Source organism: Eptesicus fuscus, chromosome 15 (assembly GCF_027574615.1).
Source record: "Eptesicus fuscus isolate TK198812 chromosome 15, DD_ASM_mEF_20220401, whole genome shotgun sequence".
In the NCBI taxonomy this organism is placed as follows: Eukaryota; Metazoa; Chordata; class Mammalia; order Chiroptera; family Vespertilionidae; genus Eptesicus; species Eptesicus fuscus.
In genome coordinates this window covers 21,162,678-21,184,142 of record NC_072487.1, presented here as the reverse complement: position 1 = coordinate 21,184,142, position 21,465 = coordinate 21,162,678, and the positions used below count along the sequence as shown (strand labels likewise).

The following is a 21,465-nucleotide window of genomic DNA, read 5'->3' as shown; positions in this document are numbered from 1 at the left end:
TCTTATAATAGGATGCATTTTCTGAATGCTTTACATGCGAATTCCATTCTCTGAATCATGGTGCCTTTTGTAAGACAACCATTTTATCCTTTGGTTTCCTGGCATTTTGGGTGTTGGCTCTGTGTGTGCCTAAGAAAGAGAACATGCATGTGCAGAGAAACCAGGGTCTTTGTTGTTTGTAATAAAAGTATGGCAGGAATCCGTTTCTGCTTCTGCAGAGCTTCCTTCACAGCACAGAGAAGCCACCTGAGTAAGGATTTATGATGCAATTAGAGCCAAATATCTCAAAAATGAAGCAATCATATAGGTTATTTTGTAAATATTTTATTAATCCTCTAAGAGCTTCCTAAGTGAGGCCTCACAGAGACTTATACTCTTAATCTGCTATGAATACACGCTTCAATCCAGCGCCTGCATTCCAATGACCCAGGACTAAACAGGGGAGGGTAAGGTTTCAGGTATCACAGGCGCAATGCCTTCAAGACGCAGAATCCAGGGACTTGTTCCCTCACCAGGGACTGCTCGCTCCAGTGATTCAAGGAGGTTACAAAAGTGCAACAGGCCTTACCGTTAGCCACACAGTTTTACATACCTACTATGTCAGGGGCTCTCAACCTCCTTGGGAATTTATTCAGATATGAGATTTATTTCTTCCACCTGCCACTGAGATGGAAGGCCACTCACTTCTCATGCGCTTCCAGTTCAGAAATGCTGGTAGTGTTCTCTTCGAGGTATGTGAGTCAACAGACTCTTGCTTCTGTTTCCTAACAAATAATGTCTTCGATGCGTGGCCTTGACTTCATTCGCATACTTCTAGTTGTAGACATACAGTTACAAGATAAACTCAGAGCCGTCTGCCTTTCGTCACATGCAGTTCCTATTAACACTTAATGAGTGTCCATCGGCAAGCCTATAGATTGCTTTCCTACTCCCACTCTCTCAGAAATCCTCCTGCTGTCTTTGAGCTAAGCCAGGATTTCTTCACTTGCATTCTTTATTTTTCATACCTCAAATCATCTCCATTCACTAGCCAAAGAAAAAAAGTGATCCATGCCAGTTGAAACATGATATGCCAATGGAAATGAAATTTGGCTTTAATATAGGAATTAATAAGCGATCCATCTATAACAGCCCAGGAGCAACCTCCTGAAATTCCTGCCCCCAACTTTTACATTGAGATAGAGGCATCTACTCCTCTAGCTTCTCAAAAGTTTGAATTAAATTCTTGCCTCTAAGTGCAAACTGGTGTGAAAGTGGGAACCAAGACCAAATCTTATGCTTCCTGTTGGCAAAAATGACTAACATAAAAAGTCAAAAGACTAAGTTGGGAGAAAAGTGAAGAAAACCCCCACCTAATACCTGATAAAACCCCACCAAACAGCAAGTGGCAAACTCACACAAAGGGCTTTAGTTGGATGATAGTTAAGAATCAGTCTGTCTTCCAGCTACATCATTCCTCCCTCTTTCACAATGGAAATGGGGGAGAGAGAACACATCCTCAATCCAAAAAGGTCATTTGCTCCATTACTCCTTGTTCTTGGTCATCACTTCCATCTCCTTTGCCAGAAGAATGGCCCCCTCCCTCTCTTTGTTCTTTGTTTTCATCTGTGCTTTTTCTGAGAATGTTCTCTTTCTCTTGTGCTTCAGATCCCCAAAGGTCCTACCTGAAGTTTTTTTCCCTTCCACTCTGTGATTTCCTGGTTTTACTCTCACAATTCTAGACCCATCCTCCCCTTCTTCTCTCTCTTTTTTTAAAATATATTTTTATTGATTTCAGAGAGGAAGGGAGGAGGGACAGAGAGCTAGAAACATCAATGATGACAAAGAATCACTGATCAGCTGCCTCCTGCATGCCCTCACTGGGGAAAGAGCCTGCAACTCATGCACATGCCCTGACCAGGAATTGAACCGTGACCTCCTAGTTCATAGGCCGATGCTCAACCACTGAGCCATGGCAGCCAGGGCCTTTTTCTTTTTTTGACCTGACCATCTCCCCAAGTCAGAGCTCACTTGTTTCTTCCTTTCTGCATATGAATCCATTGGCCTGGCCCTTTCCATTTTCATTCCTGAAAGCAACTTTCCTTTCCTTTGTCACTCCTTCCATTTGGTTTAGAGAAGGAAGGTTGCCATGAAAGGCATACAGTCACACAGGTAGAAGCTAGGAGTGTGTTAACTGTGTGTAGTGGGAAACATAGATGATAATCTCATGGAAAATGAAATAAAGCTAACATTTTGAATGAAGGTGAGTGAGAAGATGTTCTGAGATCATTTTGGAAAGTAGAGAAAAATGGTGACATTGTAAATTTGCTCTTTTGAGCATACAGGCATCTCCTAAATCCCTGGACTGATCTACTCAAGTATAAGTGTTCTCAATGCCATTTCACTGCACTGACAAATTCAGACTTAAATTCCCATTTGTTGCAAGTGAGAGTTACATATCAACACTGGTGGGAGATTACTTCCTAATTCTTCCTCTGAGAACAGAATTCATAACTCAGGAGGACAAAGATTAATGGCTTAAAATGGGGAGGGGCATATAGTAGAGGCTAATTATAGCTAAGAAATCTTTAAAACACACACACACACACACATATATATGTTACACACACACACACACACACACACACACACACACACGAGGAGATACATACACATTTATTTATTATTTATCCCCCCGCCCCAGGCTAATGTTCAGCTGATATGTGCTAGACTGGTATGAAATATGGGCCAGTGCCTGGGCATTTGTTCTTGTTGTCAGTGCTTCTGCCATTCAGGTTATTAAAATTATTAAACATTATGCCTGTATTCTCCTCAACGTTAATGTATCTACTTTTCCTTTCTCCTCTGAATATTTTGAAAGAAGTCTTCAATGTTTGTCTCTGGGTTTGTTTTTTGGTGACTATTTCACTATATGGTTTGATGTAATGCTGTCTTTCAAAATTTGAACAATACCTTTTCTGTTCATAGACCCTTGAAAAGTTAAACCAATTAGGTCCTCCTCCTTCCATAAGTCTTCCACCAAGATGGGGGTATGTGTGCCTTGACTATGAACTATGTGGTCAGGCCTAAGTGATATTTCTTCCTCTGACCCTTTTCAATGCTAACTTAGCCCTCAGGATGCTGCCCTAGTGATGATGCTAATACCTGATTCTAATCGTTTTACTCCCTTGCTCCAAATCCTCCAGTGGCTCCCCATTTCCCAGAGCAGTGGTCAAAAGACTCATGATCAGTGATGAAACGCAATTAAAGAAGTAATATTAAAACTTTTTAATAACTGGGAAGGCCAGACAACAATCAATCTGAATGGATGCCGTGACCAATGAGAAAAACACCAGTCATAAAAATAATTACTATGGGCACACTGTGTACTGGCTATCATCTTCAAACGATCTACATGTACTATTGTACTAATACCCACTTTATATTCTATGCATGTTATTAATATTACAAAAATATTAAAACAAGATAAGGAAAATAAATAGGAACAGAAATTTAACATTATATTCCATTTTTCATAACTTAACAAATTCACTCCACTTAGAAGATGACTGGCACAGAGTACAAACTCAAAACACCTTTTTCTGAACAACAGGCCCTTGAAGACCTGGCCCGTGGCTACCTGTCCAGGTTTACCTCCCATGAATCTTTTTATGCTCCAGCAATATTGATTCATAAAATCCCAAAACTGAGCATCACTTCTCACAATTCACGCTTTAGTGGGTGATGTTCCATTAGTCATCATTTTTAGTGTCCCCTCCAACTGCTGCCTACCTTTTTTTGGGAATTCTTCCATACTGGCCTAAGATACACTGGGAAGCTTTTCCTGTTAATATAAACAGTAACAATAGCTAACACTTTCTGAGCATTCACTTTCCACCAATATTCTGCTATGTTCACTATCTTGAATTACTTTCCCAAGAACCATCATATAGTGGGTACTATTAGTATCTTCAACCTGAGTCTTAGAAAAGTTAAAAACCTTATTCAAGTGACACAGCCAATCAAAAGTAGGGATGGCCTTTAGGCTCAAGTCTGACACCGAAGTGTAGACTCTTATACTTCTATTTGTCCACACCTCCAATGACACAAGCGTTACATAGCATTATAACTGTAGGTTTTCATGACACAAACTTTTGTCAACAACCAGGCAGTTTTTACTTTTATATTCAAATCGCTTAGCACAAAGCAAGCTCATGAAAAAAAAAAAAAAAAAGGCTTGCTGAGTAAGCTATGTCTAGTTAAAAATCATACATTTGTAAATTAATTATGCGCTATTCAGCCTATATGATATGGAATATTACATTTTACAGCGATGTGTGCTTTTTACATTGTAAGCATTGCTAACAAACTAGGTAGTGTACATAACCAAACTTTAGCTCATCAGGAGTAAATCTTGCATTCACCACACAGGAACAGAAGCTCTGAAAAGAGGATGTTCAAACTGCATCGCTGATTTTCTCAGGATGTGTCAGGAGGACTTCTAAAGGCCCCACAAACACGATATTGCCCTGCACTGACACCAAAGGGGAAAGAACTTGAGGGCAGAGCGGATATATCACCTAAACCTTTTCCTCTCTGACTGCTCCTTCGCCTCCCACTTGCTGGAGGGAGGGAGGGAGGGAAAAAAGGGGGAGGCGCCACGTGGATAGGAAAGATGATGATAACCCACAAGAGATGTTTTGCTGCCCTGCATTTGGTCTGACAACGTGAGGATGATGGAAACTAGGAAAAACTGAGGACTAAGCTCTCTAAACATGTCCGGATTGCTTTAACCTCACCTAGATTCTCGCGTGTATCTCCCTTCTCCACTTGACTGTGTGCTCTTTGAGTGCTCTTCAAACATGGTGAAACGTCTGAAATACAAGCATGATCCACATTGTGTTTCTTCTTCTTTAAAAAAATTATGTTTTATGAAACGTTAGAACTGCCAGGGGAAACAACATAGAACCTACCCTTTAGAGACTATTGAATATGAAGTGAAAGGTCCATGTGGGAATGTGTGAGAAGTAACTTCTTAGGAAACTAGGGGGTAAAATAGAAAACAGTTCATTTTTAATTATGTCCGTGTAGATTTGCTGATAGTGCCACCAGGCCTCTGAAGTCAGTGGACATTGGGACATGTGGAAGTAGGATAGAGGAAGGTGGAAGCACAGGAACCAGATATAGGTCCTCTACCCAAACGGGGAGCTGTAGCTATGGACACGTTTCAAGGCAGATCTAGACAGAAAGGAGACAACAGCGTTAGAGGACAGGCATCCGGAGGACCACCTCAGAGAGTGACGGGCAAGCCAAGCCGGAGGGCTCCCACCGCGTTCCCCAGGAGATGCTCCCAGTATCCAGTCAGACAGGATAGCACTTGTCACCATGGACATGACATCTGTGCAGAAGAGAGAAGCCGTTCTGGCAGCAGGACACAACGGAACGCCATGAAGGAGAGTCGGGAAAATTTTGATTCTGTCCCAGCAGACCACACTTCCTATTTCTCCCCTTCAGAAGGAGACCTCACTTTCCCCTCTTATCGGGCTTCTCACGAGAAACAAACCTGAAAGTGTTTAGAAAGGTAAGACTGCTACCTGTGTATATAAAGTAGCATGTACGAATTCCTTTAAGGGACTAAGGTTAACTCTTTTGGATTAAAAGGCTAAGTGGGAGAATACTTTAACTCATACAAATAAAAAGGCAATTATTTCTAGAGTTGATCCTCCTTCAACCACTGGCAAAGTAAACTTGGGCAGGCACTTCACCTCTCCTTGCCCCAATTTAAAGTGATTTAAATTTCACTCCTGACTATCTCATTAAGGTATTATGATGATTAAGTACTTAAAATGTCTCAAGATCCAGTGAGTAATGTGTTACCATTTGGGGGAGCAGTCAGGTGATATTACAGCTTATCTGAATAATTTTAAAGTTGTCTGATGTTCCTCCAAATTCTCTGGGTCTTTGATACCACAGATAAACAGACAAGATACCTGACGCTTGACTGCAGTAGCATTTGTTTTCCAAGTTCTAAGAGAACTGAACTCTCAACGGCACAAACAGAATGCACAGGGATCAGCTGTAAAATTTAAGGTTGCTCACCTTTAAAAGAACACACCTTGGGGGAAAAATGAACTCCACATACACAGCACTATACGTTGTCGCTTTCTCTAAAAGTCATTCATAATGTAGCAGAAAGAGGAGCACTGAAGAACATTATCATGAAAACAGGCAAGGGACAAGGAGGGTCTGAGTTGAGGCACAAGAGTAGGAAGGAAGGGGTGAGTTTAAGGGCTGCTTAGAAGGTGAAGCAGCAACATCTACTTAGAGGACTGAAGCAACAACTTTCTAGGGGGTGGCAATTGGATAGAGGAGGTAAGAAAGAAGAAAACATCAAAAATGAACCCTCAATATTACAAGCCTGGCTGTCCAGTTATATACTGGCTGGATGAAGGCTTGGTGAGAAAGATGTCATCAAATCATATGCATCCTATATAATAAAAGGGTAATATGCAAACAGACTAAATGGCGGAACAACCAGTTGCTATGATGTGCGTTGACCACCAGAGGGCGCATGCGGAATATGGCAGGCGTTGTGGATGGTGGAGCAGGTGAGCAGGGGCGCCAGATCAAGACAGGGCGCTGGTCGCTGTCATTAGGGCAAGCCTCTGGTGGTTACTGAAAATTCTTTGATCAAGACAGGGCACTGGTCGCTGTCATTAGGGCAAGCCTCTGGTGGTTACTGAAAATTCTTTGCTCCCACATGCCGTGGTCCCGCCCGGCACTTGCACCTGTTGCTGGCACCAGCCCTGCTCACACTCACTGCCAGTTCCCAGCGCCAGTCCCCATCACTCGGCACCGTCAGTGGGTGCTAGCAGTGGCTGCCAGCCCCAATCGTCCCTGAGGGCTTCTCCACCACCCCCTGCTCCTGAGGGGCAATCGGGGCCGGCAGCCACCTCTCACACCCACTGATGGCACTGGAGCCGTCGCTCACACCCACTGCCAGTGCCAGCCCTGCTCACACCCGTGGCTGGCACCAGAGCCGCTGCTCGCACCTGCTGCTGGCGCCTGGTGCTGGTCCCGATCGCTTGGTGCTGTCAGTGGGTGCGAGCGGCAGTTGCTGGCCCCAATTGCCCCTGAGGGCTTCTCCACCTTCCCCTGCTCCTGAGGGGCCATAGGGGCAGCAGCTGCCGCTCACACCTGCTGCTGGCGCTGGCCCCAATCGCTCTGCGCTGTCAGCAGGTACAAGCAGGACCAGCACCGTCAGTGCATGGGAGCAGCGCTGGCGAGAGCGGGGCTGTGGCGGGAGGGGCCAGGCAAGGGCGAAGAGGAAAGGCCAAGACCCACCCTGTACCCACTGCAGCCTCTCGGCCCACAGTTCCTTTCAAGGTGCACAAATTTGTGCACTGGGCCACTAGTATTGAGAATAAAGTGCCTTTGGATGCTACTCTTTTGAAAATTCCCTCATCAACTTCCTAGTTTATCTTCAGATAACGTGATAACAGAAAAACTCAAAGGGCTGTAGTTATATTTGAAGCTTCCTCCGAAAAATTTTTAATTGGTTGGAAGTTTAAAAATACTCCCTATTTCTCCCAAGTTACTACTCACGAAGAAGGACTGTTCACACACTATACTGATCCTAGTCTCCCAGTCACTAAGAACACCCATTATAAACACCACATGGTAAGTTCATCTTGGGAGCACAAAGCACTCCACCAAAATGGACCTGAAATGGCATCAAAACAAAAGAACCTCAACCAGACTTCTCTGTTCCAGCTTCAACATGGAAACAGAACTTTATTGAGTTGGACAGTTAGCAAATGCCATGCCACTTGAGAAAAGGGCAAAGAAAGGAAACAGTAAAAGGCCTTTTACCCCTCTAGGTGTAATGCTATCGAAGTAGATGATTTCATTCCACGGTGAAATCCAGGAGAGCTTCAGTCTCATGAAAATAACATAGAATCTCTTAAATTTATACAAATGAGGGCTTTGGGTTGCATTTCCTAAAGACAATAGGGTCCGCCTACCCTAACAAAAGAACATCACTGCACACACAGTATGGTGAACACAGCTGTGTTCACACGTGCACATGTTACATACTTGCCTCTTCGCCCGAACAAGGCAATGCTTTTAAAAACATGTCAAAAGTTATTTCAGAACTCCGTAGTATGTTGCTATGGTGCGTGCTGCTCCAAAGAAAAAGCTAATGGGCTCTCTACTTAATGTGATTAGAGCCATTATTGACATAATGCCAGGAAGACGCAAAACCATTAGCATTACACTACAGCTCACTTTAGCATCCACTCAGATTTAGTATTTGATCCACAATTTTAATTTTGTTCTGCTCTATTCAGAGCTGCATTACACAAAATGCATAATTAAAAGCTGCTGTGATTCTCTCCACTTCTCAAATTAAAAACAGCAAACATTTGTAGTTCTAATCCACTAGAAATTAATAAATCAAATAGTGTCTTTTATCCTCTTTCCTCCATGCAATTCAGATTGCAGGTTGGGAATACTTTTGCCTGCAACCAAGTGTGCTGCAGACGGAGCAGCTGCTCAAAGGGAAGAAAAGTCCCCAAACTGCTACTCCAAAGGCGAGAGAGAGCCGAGAAGCACTGATATGGCCTTATAACTCCAAGTGTTAAGCCAGAAGCGCTTTCCGCAAAGAAAAATTTTAATCAATTCACCATAAATCCTTTTGATGCATTTTCCTTCATTAGCTCACTTTGTCAAGCATACACATGCTCCTAATTTAATCTAATCAAATTCACCATGTCTTTCTGTCAACAGTGAAACCATTCCCCCGTCCAAAAGATCTCCTATCAACTCCCTGCGCAGGGCAGCCTGGAGGGGAAGCCCCTGAGCAGCAGTTTTGCTTTATCCACCGTTAAGAACCAAGAAGGTTTCCCCCTAAAGATCTGGCATCAAGAGCGGAGACACTGACACCTTTGCTAGTTCTGCTGCATCTAGAAGTCCCATCTCCTGGAATAATAGAGGATTATGAGTCATTACAATAAAAACGGCATATCCTGCCCCTGTGTGTGGGTGATAATCCCAGGAAAATTCTGGAAGGACCACAAAATAACAGCGGCAGAGCAGAGAAGGCAAATGTGTATTATAAGACGTCCCTGCACTGCCCTAACCTGGGGCGCCTGTTAGGTCTGTACCCCAGCCCTTCCAGCAGGCTGTGCCTCCTCCTGCCTGTAACCTTCCGATTGCCCACTTTCTTCCTGCAGCGCCCCCTTCCGATCTCTGATCAAAGCTTGCTTTACCCAGAAAACAACTCCAGAAGTGCCCTAGGTGACTTGTGTGTGTGTGTGTGTGTGTGTGTGTAACTAAAGAATTTATGGTAATTCATACATATTAGGCTTATATGATTAGTCACATCATCTCCCCACTGGTCAGTAAGCTCTGTGAGGGCAGGAACCACATCTGCCTTGCTCACCGTTTTAACTTCTAGAATCCGGCAGCTCTGCCTGGCACGAAGTTGGAGCTGAATAAATATAGGTTAAATGGCTAAATGATAAATCTACCACTGTCACCTGATATTTTTCCTAAAGATTATACCAAGATCTGTCATTTCCTATCGCTCTTGCATGTCCCAAGGTGATCCTTCCTAAAATTATACCATAAATAAATATAATGAAGCAAAGGTTTTGAAATGCACGAAAAGTTTACCATGTGTGGATTTTACATGTTGTCTGCAGTGGGTAAAGAACCAAGTGAAGACAGTTAGAAGTGACATAGGATCCGTACGAAAGATAAAGGAGCAGAAGCCCTGAAGAGGACCTTGGATATGCAACTGGGACTGAAATACAAGGGTGTCCCAACACCCCCATACTGCTCCCCTGGGACAGAAAGGGGGGAGGCAGGAGCAAGACAGAGACCACCCGCCGAAAAATGGGCCAAAGCATCATTCAGCTTCAGAATGTCCTTTACCTTTAGTTGCCAGTATCTGGTTGCAAAAACAAACATTACTTGATAAAAATGTAACAAGAAAACAACTCTCTTTCATTTCTTAACAAATCAAGACTTGAAACTGTATAAGCAGCAGCCAAGGCTATATCGCTATGATAGACAGCCAGTTATTTAAAAATGTCAAACAAACATATTTCCAAAAAAGAGAGGGCTATTCTATCTATTATTGCTCTTGATTGATTATGGAAGCATCTTTGAATTTTTAGTTGTTTGTGTTTACCTCCCCAACATTAAGGAAACAAATATTCTGCATGATTTGCCTGTAGTTACAGACATGCTAAGAAATGAAGAAGGCCTTCATTGGAAGACATTTGATATAACTAGACTCTTTCCTTATAACCCTGAAAAAAGGAACATTATAAAATACATATGGAGAAAAGATAAATATTATATAATTACTAGAGTCCCGGTGCACGAAATTCATGCACAGGAGGGGTGGGGAGTCCCCTCAGCCCAGCCTGCACGCTCTCCAATCCGGGACCCCTTGGGGGATGTCCGACTGCTGGTTTAGGCCTGATCCCTGGAATCGGGCCTAAACCGGCAGTTGGACATTCCTGGACCATTGGCTCCTAATCGCTCACCTGCCTGCCTGGTCACCCCTTAGTGCCCCCCCCTGCTGGCCTGGTCACCCCCAACTGTCCCCCTGCTGGCCTGGTTGCCCCTCACTGCCCCCTGCCAGCCTAATTGCCCAAAACTGCCCCCTCCTTCCAGCCTGGTTGCCCCTAACTGCCATGCCCCCGCCAGCCTGGTTGCCTCTTACTGCCCCCCCTGCTGGCCTGGTCACCCCCAACTATCCCCCTCTGCTTACCTGGTCGCCCCCAGCTGCCCCCCGCTGCCAGCCTTGTTGCTCCTCACGGACCCCCAGCCAGCCTGGTTGCCCCACACAGCCTGCTGTTCAGTCGTTTGGACATCCCTCACTAACCCTCCTGCAGGCCTGGTCGTAGGCAGCTATCTTGTGAGGGTGTGAGAGTCAATTTGCATATTACCTCTTTATTATATAGGATATTTTCATTTCAGTTTTGACATCACATAATTTATTTGCTCTTTTTAATAAAAAAACTAATGTATCTATTTCTTTGTTACTGGGATACTGATTCAGATGTCCTTTCCCTCGAGTGCTCCCACAGACATGCAGCCTCAGAACAGACTTGGGAAGGAACTGCCTTCAGCTCCTGCCCTAGCACTGCCTCCCAGAACGAAGAGGACCCTCTGCTTTTGGGGGGAGGGTACTTGGCCTCCGTACTTGAACTTCTCGGCATGTCTTTCTGTAGGTGCTCAGGAAGTATCATTCTCCGGAGAAAGAGGCGTGGGTGGGCCCTGCATCCTGCCATAGCTGCACACAGATGACAGGAGTAGTCAGGCAGAAAAAATCCTCAGCTGTGTCTGGCTCATTACATTAGGAGGCCGTTCATTTCGCTGTTTCGTGGTTCTAACTGCTACGCTTCTTTCCTTCCACGGAGCTGAAATCTGCCCTCCTATAAATTCCAGTCCTCGGAGGCACTCACAGGATCAGCCGGCTTCCTGGTCCACGTGGACGCCCTCCCAGACGGGAGGAGATTCCGCTCTGGCGGGCTCTTCTCCAGACCAAACACGGTCCGTGTGTTCAAGGGCTCCCCGGGGGCTCGCCTGCAGCCCCGTGGCCACCCTGGCCACTGCTGGTGGTCACACCTCAATGGCTCAGTGCTCCTCACACAGTGTGATCCCCAGAACGAAACGCAAGGTTCTGTATGAGGTCTGAGCCACATGGGAAAGGAGATACTTTATACCGGGCATCCTCAAACTACGGCCCGCAGGCCGCATGCGGGTGTTTTTGCCGTTTTGTTTTTTTACTTCAAAATAAGATTATGTGCAGTGTGCATAGGAATTTGTTCATAGTTTTTTTTTTTTTTTTAAACTATAGTCCGGCCCTCCAACAGTCTGAGGGACAGTGAACTGGCCCCTGTTTAAAATGTTTGAGGACCTCTGCTTTATACCATCACCATAACTGTAGCTAACGAGCAAGTACACTTTTTCTTAAGAAGGCACATGGCATGAAGGAGAAACGACAAACATTTCCCACTGAAAACTCATTAACTCATTCTGTGTGGTTATAAAGGGCTGCTTTTTTTTCTCAGGTGGCATCTAGAACCTATTTCCTGATCTAACTCTTCAGTGTTCACGTAACATAGAATATTTATCTTTAAAACATCTTTTAACACCAATTACAAGATGGAAGGGCTGTTAGGTGTAATAAGTAAAGATCCTCTAATACACAGGTGCTTACTCGCTTCAGAAAAGGTGAGTTCTACATGAACCATAAGGCTCCCGGCAAACTTATCTAGGTCACAAAGGAATGTCCTTGCGTGATGAGAGTGTCATTACATGGAAATTACTGCCTTGTGGTTCCCTGTATTTCCAGCCCTCTCTCTCAAAGACCTTCCAGCTCTGATTCAAGAGAAACACGACACTGATATTAAGCAAATGAACAAAATGCAAATGGAAATGCAATTATTAAAAAAACACACACACAAAAAGACTGAAAAAAATAAAGAAAAAGTGGGTGGTTGGAAAGTATGTATATCCCCACATTAGACTGAAACGGTATGCACACTGCATACCACTCCGCTGCCATCTATCACGCCAAGGAACACAGGGCCGCGGAAAGCTTTTTAAGCTTCAGAGAAGTTTATTTTACTTCATGTGATTGAGAGGCAACACTATATGAGTCTCCCACTACCAATATTTTCTTGTTAGAATTTTTAAATATACAAAAAAGTTGAAAAAACTGTATACAGTGAGCATCCATATATGTACCATCTAAATCCTACAATTACCAGTTTATTATATTTGCTTGTGAGAGTCTTTTTTTCTGTACCATTGATCAGCATGAGACAACAGTCATGTAATTTACAATTTCGGGGGAGGGGAATTACTGATATTACTGGGGCAGCACTCATTTTTAAAGTATGAAATATAAACATTTCAAATACTTAATTTACACTAATATGATCTTATTCGCATTTGAGCTCTAGTCCTTTATGCACTCGGGGTAGAATATCTGCTGGATTATTTAACTGTTTATTTTAACAGTCAGCACAAAGACAGTAAAATGTTACCTGTAAAGGCTTAACCTTTGGAAGCATACTTACCTTTGACAGTCTCCACATCTTTCTAAAAATCTGGAAAGTACTTGCAAGCTGTTTGTGGTCTCCTGGTGTCAGCTTGTGAGAGTTTTTTTTTCTTATAATTGTCATAGTACCAGCCACAAAACAATGATATGCAGCTAATACTCATACAGTATTTACTATCTGGCAGGTGTCAGTCTAAGTGCTTTGCATATTTTAGTTCACTCAATACACCTAATATCTTCATAAAATAGTAGTTAATATTATCACCACTATTTTAAAGACATGAAACACGAGACACAAAAAGTCAGAGCTCCTAAGTGGCGGAAGTGGAATTCAAACTCCAGCAACCTACACCACAGTCTTTTCGACCAACCAACACAAGGCACTGCCTCTCTGGCAACCAAAGGAACTCTATGCCTGACGGAAATCTAATGTCACATCACTATCATCCCTGATGTTACTGCAAACTCACCAACTGATGGGTTATTTTCGTTTGGGAGATGCTCAGTTTCAGTGCATTTTTAAAAATCAGCAATTACTTGCTTGTTTCTGAGTGAAAAATACATGTACAAGGTACATTACTGTTAAAATGTATTTGGAATAGTAAGTAAATATAGATGATGAAAATGAAACCAATGCCTACACACACACCTATGCACACAGTCCAATACACAAAAATGTGTGATTTTGTACAAGCTAATTAACTTCTCTGAACCTTTATAATCAATGACCAAATAGGAGTCTAATGTAATAGAACCAACTTTATGGGATTACTAGAGGCCCGGTGCACAAAATTCGTGCACTGAGCAGGGGGGTGTCCCTCAGCCCAGCCTGCACCCTCTCCAATCTGGGACCACTTGGTGGATGTCCAACTCATAATCCGGGACTGCTGGCTCCCAACCACTTCCTGCCTGCCAGCCTGATCACCCCCTAAACACTCCCCTGCTTGCCCAATTGCCCCCAACTGCCCTCCCCTGCTGGCCTGATCGCCCACAACTACCCTCCCGTGCCGGCCATCTTGTGATAGCCATCTTAGACCACATGGGGGTGGCCATCTTGTGCGAGGGTATGAGGGTCAATTTGCATATTACCACTTTATTATATAGGATTATGAGAATTACATATGATCATCTAATTCCACACTATCTGAAACATAACAATATAATAAATACTCAATAAACACATGTAAAATATTTAGCACTGTGTATAGCATATTGTAGATACCAAAAGTGTTATCAATAACAATAATAACATAAGATCAACATGCAAACAAGATTCATATTTACCGATATCATGAGGGATCCATAATTTTGTTTTAATGTTACCAAAGAATAATTTTAATCTTGGCCAAACACAGCCTTCCAGGATTTTCTGATTAATTCAAGATGACTAAAAAATACTATAGATTTAGCCAAATTGTTTAATTTATAAGCAAGTCAAATTATCATAGGTACAAAGTCCCTGCTAGCTATTATATCCCATTATGTCAACCTAACAGTGTCAGCAAACATTTTTAAATTTCTCTAAATATTCAGCTACAGAAACTCAAACCAAGAGGGGGGAGATCTTTTATACTGAGTGACACAAGAAGGAGTTATGGTCTCTGTTTTGATAGTTTAAACTGTAAGTTGGCACTGAGGAAGGGAACTGTAAAAATGGACTCTTAGGCTCTCAGCTTTGGAGGGATGATGAGGCATGAAATCTTGGTTGCCGAACCCTATGGCCTGCAGATAATTTATGAAACCTGTTATCTCTTCTCGAGCCCTGACATTATCAGGCAAAACCAGGATCCCAAGATTCCCTTCCCTCCCTGTTCCCAATTTAAATGAATAAACTTAGAGGAGTCAACCACTATTGCATTAAAACCCAGGACACTCAGGCCAGACTGGGTCTGAGAGAACACGGATGGAGTCACTGGGCCCTCAGTGGAGGTCATGCAAAGGTCCAGGGGCTTCCCGTGGCTGGCCCATCAGCTCACTCAGGCGTTCCTAAAGCCCTGACAGTCCATCTGACTGGACCATTTAGTCCAGATGGCAATTTGCTGTACATTTTTGATACACGTATATTTCCTCCACCATGCCTAACAGCATGTAAAACAACAAAGTCCCATTTTGTACACACAAAGGCACTTATCAGGGCTCAGTGGCTCTCAACACCAGGCACTTTGAGAGGACTGATGATGGTGTGGTGGGAATGGGACAGGAAATGGACATCTGTGTTTTCCCCTGTTAATAGCATAATGTAACTTTATTGCTAAAAAGAAAGTTAAAAAAAAAAAAAAGATGTTCTCAACCACCTTGAGCCACTAAGAGAGAACTTGCCGCTGAAGCCGGAAGAGCCTTGTGCTTGACAAGCCACTGAACATATTGCACTTCCTCAGGCCACACTGTTTTCCCTCCATTTCCATTATTTCACTGCTCTCCAAGGACATGCATCTGTGTGGTTTCTTGTGCGGTTTCCTCATATGGAGGACTCCAATGCTATAAAGTTACGTGTTTCTCGCTGCAAGTGAGCAATTTAGTCCTCAAACAGACTAAAATTTCAGTAAAACATATTTAACCATGATTACCAATGGTTGCATGGTTTGAAATATGAAGCCAGAAATCCCCAAAGATGAAAATATATCAACTTCACACCCATAACAGGTACAGCAAGTTCTCTTGCTGTTATAAAGTCAAGAACTTTGAAAAGTGCTTGCTTTAGCCCAAATCCCAGCAAATACATGTAGGTGTATCTATTTTGAGACACACTTATTTGTACAACAAAGAAAGGGGAGCGGCGTCAAAGGTACGCTGCCCTGGTATAAAAATGTCTCCAAGAATGGCCCCTCCGCAAAACGGCGTGAAAGCCGCCCATGAAGCGACATCGCTGACTTCCACACCTCCAAGTGCTCATCTTTCAGCACAGCCTCTCCCTACGGCTTCTCTGACCCGCCCACACACGACGAAGGAGACTTCTCTGTACACAGTGGTGCTTAGTACACGGTGGATACTGTACACAGTGACTGGTCAAGACAAAAGACAGCAGCCAGCCCAGCTGGTGTGGCTCAGTGGTTGAGCACCGACCTATGAACCAGGAGGTCACGGTTCAATTCCGGTCAGGGCACATGCCCAGGACGCAGACTCCATCCCCAGTGGGGGTTGTACAGGAGGCAGCCGATCAATGATTCTCTCTCATCATTGATGTTTCTATCTCTCTCTCCCTTCCTCTCTGAAATCAATAAAATATATATTTTTAAAAAAGACAGCAGCAAGAGAAAAGTATATGGGGAGCTCCAGATCCCCTTTCAACTTTTCTAGTCCTCCTGGCTCTCCCAGGAGATGGGGCTGTGATTAACTTAAAATGACACCGTGTCTTCTTTTGCCTTTGTGTCAAACACCCTTTAGACTCAGGCACTTCCTACTGACTCCTCACTCTTCCTCTTGTTAAATTTTGAACAATGTATGCCATTTTACACCTCAGAGCTCAGAAAAGGCAGCACAGTAGCGGGGGTGTGGATGTGACAGAATGTTTTTATTCCGCCCCTGAAAAAAAGCTCCCTGTTTCTGACACACTGGAAAATGTACAGCCAGAGAGTGCTTGAGGCAAAGATGCCACCCCAGCCTTACATCTGTCTGCTTCCATTTGTCTACAACTGTGCTCAGAGATAAAACAAGCTTTCCAGATGTCACCACAAGCAGGGCTCATATGCTGACTTCACGGAGACACCGGTGCCGGCTGCCAGCATAACAGAGTTGTAAAACTAAAATATTTAAACTCCGAGCTATTCAACACAACTTCGAATGTCACACAGGATCTTATTTCAAGATTAATTAATGTACACCCCGATAAAATAATCATCTGTTATAAACAGAGCTGGCTGGCATGCAAGTGGATCTAACTTTCCTCTTTCCGACTGTTCCCGTGACACACGGCTGCATCGTGAAGAATTCCTGAGAGAGAGCACTCATTTCGACACGTGCACAACCATCAAGCCCTTAAGTTTCAGGTGCCCCGTCTTAACAACCTCTAAGTTTTCACCATTTGGAACAGACACAACGAACCTAAGATGAACAAAAGCAATAGGTCAGGCACAGACTATAAAGACATTTCCACTGTGAGGGGAAGGCCAATGACAAGCGATGGGGAAGATTACTAAGAGGCACTGTTTCATGCATGCATATGTGAAGCTTGGCTGCAGGCAGCCTGGTATCGGGAGATTGACTGTTTGTTTGAGAACACAGTATCCCTGTGGTTATAATTACAACCACTGTACGAAAGCCCCCTTTTGTACGGTGGTTTCATACTATCCTTAACACAGAAGAGCTCATGGCTCCTGAGCTTCCTGAAAAATTCTTCACACACACACACACACACACACACACACACACACACACACACACACACACACACAATTTCTGACTTCCCTATTCTCTGAACCTGCCTAACTATGTAGTTTTTCACTGAGAGAGTTTCTGGGAGTTCAGCTTTGTTCTAAAGGACCATTTCTAAAACATTAATGCAGGTGCTCTGAGCTTGAAAAAGAAGCTGACTCATGGTTGGGTAAGCAAGCCCTCTAAGTTTCTTCTAACCCCAGTGTTCTCCTGCTCGGTAAATCTTTCCTAGCCTGGTTTGCGTTTTTGCAAACTTGGGTCAGGAGTGTTCATTAAGCTCCTGTTACTCGAAATCCTGTTTCGTGGGCCATTCTGGATTCAGAGGCCAAATCCATTTCACAGCCACAAGCCTTCTGCAGTTTTTTTTTTTTTTTTTTGCTTAAATCGACAGGAGACCAACTTTGCATTCAGCCAGGGGTGGCATCATACAGGTCTGTCAGGGCTGGTCCTACACCCCACTGCCCTCATCTCCTGTCACTGACACTTACAAAAAGAACCAACAAAACACGTTCCATGCAATCCATACCTTTGCTACACTATGCACTTCCACGAAGCAATAGAACAAAACGTTTACTTGTGATGGCTTTCCAGGGAGACCATTTATTGAGAGGGAAAGGGAGTCAATTACTCTGCTTTCCCACCATCCTGGATGTTCCCATCTTCTCTGGAGCTGATCTAAGTTCAAACCCTCTGAAAATAAATCACCCCAAAGCACTCAACATTTCCCTAAAGACCCCAGCAGGCTTCCTGCTTTGTGTGTTTCCACTGGTATAGTGGGAGGCTAATGTGTTTTCGGGATGTTTGTTTTAATGCTAAGGACCTGACTGAGTCAAAACAACCTGCGCTGGTGATCCATCTCCTTTGAATGATTTGGGGCCTCTTCCCCTCTCCTATTTCAGCCTGAGAGGGAGAGACTCGTACAAAAGGAACAACGGAGTGTTACGTTTCGGTCACTTCTGAGAGATGGCACAGCAGTTCTACTTCTCGAGGTAATACTCTCCTTCCTGGCTTTGCAGCCTCCGTGTTTCTCCTTCATTTGAAGCTGGGGTAAATACCTAGGTTGGGGCATGAATAATCATTGCTGAAGCCCATTTTGCACTTAATCCCCCCACACCAATATCAATATCTACCCGTTTTAGTCTCCTCCCAGAACTCTAGCTGGGCCGTGTCCTGTCAGAGGGTCTCTCCACAAAGCTGTTTTGAGTGATGCTTACTTAATCAAACCCTAATTTACAGCATTTCAAAAAAAAAAAAAGTACATTCCCACAAACATGAAGGATACACCAGTCTCTCAAATGTTTTAGCTAAAATTTACTTTCTGCTCTTTAAAGCTCTCCTGGGTTTCCAGGCGGCGTTGCAAGTAAGTAAACAGCAGCGAGGTGAGAGATTCACATGGCATCTTTCATCTCCTCTTTGCCTTTGAAATCCACTGGGCAATCGAGAAGTGGCACCCTCTACACTCTTCTTCCACAGATGAGAAGAGCGCTAGCTCATCGGGTTACCTGGCTGCCTAAGGGCAGGGGGTGAGCCTAGAGCTGGGCTGGAGGTGCAGCAGTTTACTTCCAGATCAACTAGGACTCCTAGTTACTAGGACCACAGTCTTGGGGTCCACTGTCCTCCCCTGGCTGCAGCCCAGAGGACTCAAGCACAGCAATAAGCCTGCCCGCCAGGAGAGAGCCTACTGTGAACACGGGCACTGAGCAGGCTTCTCTCAGGCCCGCATTGGAATACAACTGCGTTAAAAAAAAATAACCCAATTTAACAATTCAGAAGTTCTGATATACGTTTTATGAAAACGTACGAGAGACCTAAAAGCCATGGAGAGCCATAACTTTGAGCTGCCTCATTTGCTTCCCTTTTATTACAGTCCTGCACGGTGGGCACCGGCCCTTCACTGAGGAGAGAACATTAAATCTCTATTCTAAACTGTTTTAGCAGAACGATGTTAATAGTTGAATATTATTTTGTCTGACTGATAAAATGCCATTCAAATCAGACCAAAGAGAGCACTGAACCCCGGCCAAGTCCTATGAGAAAAGAGTGACGAGGCCATCTTCAGAAACAATCATTTCTTGTCCCTCTTAACACCTCAGTAACAACATTTCTACTGCTCTGTACCCCTAAAGCCGAATACCTCGCTGACATTGGCTGCTGAGAAATAAACATTTCTCTGGGTCTTCCTTAGTAAGGAAGGTGGCCGTATGACATATTCTTTTTCCTCCTTACATGTCTGTTTGGCTAGGAAAGATCTTCCTAAGGCAGGATCAGTAGGAACCAATGGGAACACACGAGAAAACCACTTTGCTTCCATGGAGAGTGGACCACAGATGGAGAAACAGGACAAGATTTAAGTTTAGAAGAGAGAGTTCAAAGCTGGAAAATATTCAGACATCCATGTGATTGAATTCAGCAAAAGCCCTACCACTACCCACTTACAAACTTATCTTGTGATGCTCTTTGTCTTTGTACTAACGAACTACACACCTCACATGGTACAGAAAGGCACTTACATTTCAGTGTGTCGTTACACACAGTTTCAGTAAGGTTAGCTCCAAACCATAGCAATATCCTTATGTTTGAAACATTTCTAATTTTCTATCCAATTCACAAGGGTGTTTTCTTCTCCCCCACTTACACTATATCTCTATGTTCCAAATATCATAAAAAAAAAAAGATATCAACAAGTCCTAAGTTAGGAAGCATGTTCTCTCCTTGGAATAAGCCTTTTTAAATAATCAAACAAATGACAAGTACTAATAGGCAAACAGGGTTTATAGAACACTAACATGCCTACACTTAAACGAACTGAAAAATTACACTGAACCTAGTTTGAACTCACATAAATAAATTAAGCAGCTCTGTGGAAACATTCAGAGTGTTTCTGCATGAAAGCTACTGTGTCAAATGTTTTAGAGGGAAACAAAATTTTTCTAATTGGCAAATAAATGGTTCTATCTTTTCATGCGCTGACATTATCTGATTCAGGGCTCGGCCTGAAAATACTTCCGATTAAGTGTGCTGTTTAGATATTGTATTGGCTGTAAGTTCCCACTTAAAAAAAGAAGCATTTATGAAATATTTGAATCCTAACCCCTAACATTCAGTTAGCTTTACTCACTAGCCAATCAAGGAACAAAGATTAATGTCTAAACGAGCTCAAACTAAAAGCAAGTTTAAAAGGCAATGGCCTAGGCCAGTGGTCTGCAAACTCATTAGTCAACAGAGCCAAGTATCAACAGTACAAGGATTGAAATTTCTTTTGAGAGCCAAATTTTTTAAACTTAAACTTCTTCTAATGCCACTTCTTCAAAATAGACTCGCCCAGGCCATGGTATTTTGTGGAAGAGCCACACTCAAGGGGCCAAAGAGCCGCGTGTGGCTCGCGAGCCGCAGTTTGCTGACCACGGGCCTAGGCCATCTTATCAAGGCTGCGGTGCTAGCAGCTGCTCTCTGAGTTTTGCTATGCCACCAAGGATGGCAAGAAGAAGAAAAATACCGGAGAGTAGACCAAGAAAGACAAAGATTGAGGGAACAAATCTGGGGGCAAGGCCAAAAAGAAGACGTGGTCAGAAGGCAAAGTTCAGGACATGCTCAATAATCGAGGCTTGTCTGACAAAGCAACCTTTGACAAACTCCGTAACGAAGTTCCCAGCTACCAGGTTGTAACCCCACCTGTTGTCTCTGAGACTGAAGATCTGCGGCTCCTTGGCCAGGGCAGCCCCTTCAGGAGCTCCTTAGTAAAGCACTTATTAAACTCGTTTCAAGGCACAGAGCTCAAGTCATTTACACGGGAAACACCAAAGGGGGGGATGCCCCAGCTGCTGGTGAAGATGCATGAACAACAGGTCCCAGCAGCTGTAAAAAAAGTGGTAAACAGAGATAGGTGACAGATGCCTTTATTTTTAGCAAAAAAAATAAATAAGTAAAATAAAATAAAAAAGGAAAGAAAGAGAGAAAAAAATTACTGATTGGTAGATTTAGTCAAAATTATAATCAAAATATTTTCAGAAATCACGAAATCACCTACA

At 43.5% G+C, this 21,465-nt stretch overlaps 1 protein-coding gene, 1 non-coding gene and 1 pseudogene across 2 annotated transcripts in view; 2 read left to right on the top strand and 1 right to left on the bottom strand.

The window, feature by feature from the left end:
* BNC2 (basonuclin 2) overlaps positions 1-21,465 on the bottom strand; it is a 421,518-nt gene that overhangs the window by 42,869 nt on the left and 357,184 nt on the right. The window lies entirely within an intron of this gene.
* LOC129151714 (40S ribosomal protein S25-like) lies at positions 669-21,275 on the top strand (annotated as a pseudogene).
* Positions 7,018-7,096, top strand: MIR9198B-2 (microRNA mir-9198b-2). Its single transcript, NR_130486.2, has one exon. It is a non-coding gene; the product is annotated as a microRNA mir-9198b-2 (primary transcript).